This window comes from Saccopteryx leptura, chromosome 2 (genome assembly GCF_036850995.1).
Source record: "Saccopteryx leptura isolate mSacLep1 chromosome 2, mSacLep1_pri_phased_curated, whole genome shotgun sequence".
Taxonomy (NCBI): Eukaryota; Metazoa; Chordata; class Mammalia; order Chiroptera; family Emballonuridae; genus Saccopteryx; species Saccopteryx leptura.
The window spans coordinates 131,895,889-131,902,446 of NC_089504.1; the positions used below are offsets into that span (position 1 = coordinate 131,895,889).

A 6,558-nucleotide genomic window follows, 5' to 3' on the forward strand; every position below is an offset into this window, starting at 1 on the left:
TGGGCAGAGCTTCGCCCCTGGTGGGCGTGCCGGGTGGATCCCGGTCGGGTGCATGCGGGAGTCTGTCTGACTGTCTCTCCCTGTTTCCAGCTTCAGAAAAATGAAAAAAAACAAAACAAAACAAAAAAACAAAAAGGAAGGAATAAAACTTGTTTCTTTCCCTTTATTAACAAATTATTCAGAAGTGATTGGTTTCTAACATCCTCTATAGGTGACCAGTAAGATAATTGTAAAATATCTTCATGAATTTAAAAATATTTTATTTCAATCCATTGCACTGTGGACGAAAAAAGGGGCCCACATACTAAACTGACAAGCTCAGGGGAGGCCTGCATGGCGGCCTTACAAACTTGGAGACAGAAAGTAACCACATAGGATGGTCTGAAATTAAAACTTCCTACCTAGCTTGACCAGGCGGTGGTGCAGTGGATAGAGCGTCAGACTGGGATGCGGAAGGACCCAGGTTTGAGACCCCGAGGTCGCCAGCTTGAGCACGGGCTCATCTGGCTTGAGCAAAAAGCTCACCAGCTTGGACCCAAGGTCGCTGGCTCGAGCAAGGGGTTACTTGGTCTGCTGAAGGCCCGTGGTCAAGGCACATATGAGAAAGCAATCAATGAACAGCTAAGGTGTCGCAACAAAAAACTAATAATTGATGCTTCTCATCTCTTTCCGCTCCTGTCTGTCTGTCCCTGTCTATCCCTCTCTCTGACTCTCTCTCTCTCTGTCCCTGTAAAAAACAAAACAAACAAAAAACAAACAAAAAATTTCCTACCTAACGGCAGGTCACAGCAGGTAGTCAAGTCCTGGACCAGTATCTTCCCTGACAAAGGTCAGTCTTTACCTTAACCAAACCTGGCTACTGTCTTTTTGCATCTAGGAAAACATACCTTTGGAATGTCAAGGTAATTTCCTTCCCCCCACCCTGCCCTAGGCCCTTCAAAAGTACAACCATACCACCAGAGCACAGACCACAAATCCCCTCATTGTTACAATCATGTTGTTAACTGTTAACTGTCCTACACCTGCCCATGTAAGAGAAGTCTGTGTCTATACTGTTTACTTTTGATCCAATCCCAAAGATTTCCCCACTTTGCTTTTTCCAGCCTCCCTAATCACCAGTGGATTTCATTAACCCCTTACGTCTTTCCCTTTGATTCTAATGTATAAAATAATTGATGAAACTGCCATTTTCCAGAGCATTTTCTCAATCCATTGAGATTTTTCTTCCCTGGCAGTTGTCATCAGTATGGCTGAAAGAAACTCAAAAAAGTTCTTACAGCCTGACCGGGCGGTGGCGCAGTGGATAGAGCATCGGACTGGGATGCAGAAGGACCCAGGTTCGAGACCCCGTGGTCACCAGCTTGAGTGCGGGCTCATCTGGTTTGAGCAAAAGCTCACCAGCTTGGACCCAAGGTCACTGGCTCGAGCAAGGGGCTACTCGGTCGGCTAAAGGCCCATGGTCAAGGCACACATGAGAAAGCAATCAATGAACAACTAAGGTGTCATAACAAAAAACTGATGATTGATGCTTCTCATCTCTCTCCGTTCCTGTCTGTCTATCCCTATCTATCTCTCTCTCTCTGACTCTCACTCTGTCTCTGTAAAAAAAAAAAAAAAAAATTCTTACAGGTTTGGATGTCTTATCAGTGAAAACAATCCCATCTTGAGCCAGTAGTAGCTCAAGTCCTTGTGAATTATACTGGTCAACTCAGATAGCCTCTTTTTCATCTGGAGTGACAGGTTCCAGGTTCATCTTGTACATTTCCTGTGCAGACCTTTAAGCACTATTGACCAAAGGAGCTGTGGTTCCTTTTAGTGGGTAATGAGAGAGACCACAAGTTAGGCATTAAGAGTGTAAGTGCCTGCTGACCAGGTGGTGGCACAGCGAATAGAGTGTCAACCTGGGACACTGAGTACTCAGGTTCGAAACCCCAAGGTCTCTGGCTTGAGCCCAAGGTCACTGGCTTGAGCAATGGGTCACTGGCACATATAAGAAAGCAATAAATGGCCTGACCAGGAGGTGGCGCAGTGGATAGAGCATCGGACTGGGATGTGGAGAACCCAGGTTCGAGACCCCGAGGTCGCCAGCTTGAGCGCGGGCTCATCTGGTTTGAGCAAGGCTCACCAGCTTGAGCCCAAGGTCGCTGGTTCGAGCAAGGAATCACTCAGTCTGCTGTAGCCCCGGTGGTCAAGACACATATGAGAAATCAATCAATAAACAACTAAGGAACCGCAACGAAGAATTGATGTTTCTCATCTCTCTCCCTTCCTGTCTGTCTGTCCCTCTGTCTCTGCCAAAAATAATAATAATAAAAAAAAGAAAGCAAGAAAGCAATAAATGGCCTGACCAGGCGGTGGCGCAGTAGATAGAGCGTTGGACTGGGATGCGGAGGACCCAGATTCGAGACCCCGAGGTCGCCAGCTTGAGCGTGGGCTCATCTGGCTTGAGCAAAAAGTTCACCAGGTCTGACCTGTGGTGGCACAGTGGATCAAGAGTCGACCTGGAACACTGAGGTTGCCAGTTCAAAAACCTGGGCTTGCCTGGTCAAGGCACATATGGGAGTTGATGCTTCCTGCTCCTCCCCCCTTTCTCTTTCTCTTTCTCTCTCTCTCTCTCTCTCTCTCCTCTGAAATGAATAAATAATTAAAAAAAAAAAAAAAGCTCACCAGCTTGGACCCAAAGTCGCTGGCTTAGGCAAGGGGTTACTCGGTCTGCTGAAGGTCCGCAGTCAAGGCACATATGAGAAGGCAATCAATGAACAACTAAGGTGTCGAGGCCCTGGCCGGTTGGCTCAGTGGTAGAGCGTCGGCCTGGTGTGTGGGAGTCCTGGGTTCGATTCCCGGCCAGGGCACACAGGGGAAGCGCCCATTTGCTTCTCCACCCCTCCCTCTCTCCTTCCTCTCTACCTCTCTCTTCCCCTCCCACGACCAAGGCTCCATTGGAGCAAAGTTTGCACGGGCCCTGAGGATGGCTTTGTGGCCTCTGCCTCAGGTGCTAGAATGGCTCTGATTGCAGCAGAGCGACGCCCCAGATGGGCAGAGCATCGCCCCCTGGTGAGCGTGCCGGGTGAATCCCGGTCGGGCGAATGTGGGAATCTGTCTGACTGCCTCCCCATTTCCAACTTCAAAAAAATACAAAAAAAAGAAAGAAAGAAAGAAAAGAAACGACTAAGGTGTCGCAACGAAAAACTGATGATTGATGCTTCTCATCTCTCTTCATTCCTATCTGTCTGTCCCTATCTATCCCTCTTTCTGACTCTCTTTATCCCTGTAAAAAAGAAAGAAAAGAAAAAGCAATACATGGCCTGACCAAGCGGTGGCGCAATGGATAGAGCGTCAGACTGGGACGCAGAGCACCCAGGTTTGAGACCCCAAGGTAGCCAACTTGAGCGTCGGCTCATCTGGTTTGAGCAAGGCTCACCAGCTTGAGCCCAAGGTCGCTAGCTCGAGCAAGAGGTCACTCAGTCTGGTGTAGCCCCCCCACCCCCATCAAGGCACATGTGAGAAAGCAATCAATGAACAACTAAGGTGCCACAACTATGAGTTGATGCTTCTCATCTCTCTCCCTTCCTCTTTTTCTCTTTCTTTCTTTCTTTTTTTTTTTTTTTTGTATTTTTCTGAAGTTGGAAATGGGGAGAGACAGTCAGACAGACTCTCGCATGCGCCCGACCGGGATTCACCCGGCACGCCCAGCAGGGGGCGATGCTCTGCCCCTCCGGGGAGTCGCTCTGTCGCGACCAGAGCCACTCCAGCGCCTGGGGCAGAGGCCAAGGAGCCATCCCCAGCGCCCGGGCCATCTTTGCTCCAATGGAGCCTTGGCTGCAGGAGGGGAAGAGAGAGACAGAGAGGAAGGAGAGGGGGAGGGGTGGAGAAGCAGATGGGCGCTTCTCCTGTGTGCCCTGGCCGGGAATCAAACCCGGGACCTCTGCACACCAGGCCAACGCTCTTTTTCATTAAAAAAAAAAAAAAAGTGTAGAAATAATAAAGCAGAGGAAGGAGAATTATTAAAAAAAAAAAAAAGTGTAATTGCCTTTTTTTTTTCTTTTTCTTTTTCCTATTGAGCATGATTTTTTATGTCATCATCTCTCTTCGAGACAATAAGGGTTGTCATCATTGACTGTAATTGCCTTTTTTTTTTTTAAATTTTTTTATTTAGTCATTTTTAGAGAAAGAACAGGGGGGGGGGAAGAGGGGAGGAGCAGGAAGCATCAACTCCCATATGTGCCATGACCAGGCAAGCCCAGGGATTTGAACAGGCGACCTCAGCGTTCCAGGTGGATGGATGCTCTATCCACTGCGCCACCACAGGTCAGGCTGTAATTGCCTTTTAACTGGCTCCTTTCCCAGGTTATTCTCCAGTCACCTGAAATGTGAAAATGCAAATCTGACAGCTCCCTTGCCCAAAGTCCTTCAATGCTTTATATTGCCCTCAGGAGAAAGCCAGCTCCTTAGCACAGAATACAGGTTCACTTTGTTTTATTGAGTTTCACAAAAGTTGCCCCCCACTTTTATTTTTACACAATAAGAAGGCAAGACCTTTCCTCATACTAAATCCCTTGACCTAGAACTATCCATCCCCACCGTAGTTTCTCTTAACCCTGTTTCTCTTTGATTTAGTTTTCAAGATTTAGCCTCACTTAGCTCAGGTATCATTTCCAAAACACTCCCCTGAACCATCAGGTCAGGTTAAATGTCTTCCACTGTTGTCTCAGGGTCCACTGTGCTCACTCATGTAGCACAAAATGCCTGTCTGTAGCTCCCTGCGCTTGGCTATGAATAGCTAAGATGCCTGTCTCTGTCCCTGCATGGAGATACTCCATCTGATAACCTGCTTAGGCAGGACACACTGTCTTTTTTTTTTTTTTTTAATTTTTTACCGAGTCAGAGAGAGGAATAGATAGGGACAGACAGGAGCGGAGAGAGATGAGAAGCATCAATCATCAGTTTTTCATTGTGACACCTTAGTTGTTCATTGATTGCTTTCTCACATGTGCCTTGATCGTGGGCTTTCGGCAGAACAAGTAACCCCTTGCTCAAGCCAGCGGCCTTGGGTCCAAGCTGGTGAGCTTTTTGCTCAAGCCAGATGAGCCTATGCTCAAGCTGGTGACCTCAGGGTCTGGAACCTTGGTCCTTCTGCAATCCAGTCTGACACTCTATCCACTGTGCCACCGCCTGGTCAGGCAGGACACACCGTCCAACATAAGAGGTCCTTACACTTCTGCAGCAATGACTTCCTCACCCTAGTTCAGGCCTGCGGGTCTGTTAACCCCGTTTAAATTGTAATTGGTGGGCTCACTGGGGAAAAAGCTAAAAGGTTAAAAGGTTGGGGGTGGGGAGATTTTACCCAAACCACTTCACATTTCCCTCACCACCAGAGCCACAGCCAAAATGGCTGGGATGGAAAAGATGACCCCAGTCCAGAGGGCACTAACCTCAGTATTGCCTACATAGGGTCACAGTGAAGAGCTGGGCTCTGGAGATAGTGTGCCTGGGTTCTATTTAGACATAGATCTGCCTGCTGGCATGTCCTTGGAAGCTACTGATCATATGTAGTAAATATACCACCACCTCCTCAGGCTATCAGGAAGCCTGAAACCTATAAAGCCCTTTGCAGCGCCTGACATACTGTGAGCACTATATTGTGCCTGTGTCTTATTCCCACCCGAACTAGAAAGCAGCACAAGGAAAAAGCTAGATTTGAGCATCTGAGACTGACGTTTTTCATGCAAGAAAAGGTGCTTTTAGGTACACTTTTTGTTTTTAGAGATAGGAGAGAGAGAGAGAGAGAAGGAGGGGAGGAGCAGGAAGCATCAACTCCCATATGTGCCTTGACCAGGCAAGCCCAGGGTTTTGAACTGGTGACCACAGCATTCCAGGTCTACGCTTTATCCACTGCGCCACCACAGGTCAGGCTAGGTACACTTTCTAAGCTGGAGAAAGAAGTGGCTATCCTTACTTGGGATGGGGGTATGTGGAGTCCAAAGAGTTCAACCAGAAGTAACACGAATGAACCCATCAGATTAACAGTTAAGTCAAATCCTCGCAGGAAGCTGTGACTACAATGAACAAGTCACAAGGGCAAGGATGCCGAAATGGAATAACCAGATTGTAATGCACTTTTATAATCTCTATATGTAAACTATGAGGACAAGGATGTTTTTCATTGATGATTCTTAGCACCTAGAATACAGCCTGGCCACAATGGTGACCAAAAATACTCATGAAATTAGATTATGCCTCTTTCCCATTATATATCCCCAATTCCAAAGCTTGGCTGTACACTGGAACCAACTACACATGCCTTTTACCACAAATCACCTACAATAAAGGCTGGGGAGAGAACTAGAAAAAAGCCTGGCCTATGTGTTGGACAGAGAAAATTCCCAACCTTTGTGGCCAGCTGGGGCTCTAGAACGCATGCCTAAATGGGGGATCCTTGTTTCTTTCTATTCACACCTAGAGCAAAACATCTTGTTCCACCTGGCCTGTGGTGGTGCAGTGGGTAGACTGTCAACCTGGAGTGCTAAGGCCACCAGTTCAAAACCCTGGGCTTACCGG

At 47.6% G+C, this 6,558-nt stretch overlaps 1 long non-coding RNA gene and 1 pseudogene across 1 annotated transcript in view; one reads left to right on the plus strand and one right to left on the minus strand.

Annotated features, from left to right (window-relative positions):
* Positions 1-6,558, plus strand: part of LOC136394926 (uncharacterized) — a 199,618-nt gene that overhangs the window by 176,783 nt on the left and 16,277 nt on the right. The gene's annotated exons all lie outside the window — the stretch shown is intronic.
* Positions 4,050-4,111, minus strand: LOC136396007 (small nucleolar RNA SNORD115; annotated as a pseudogene).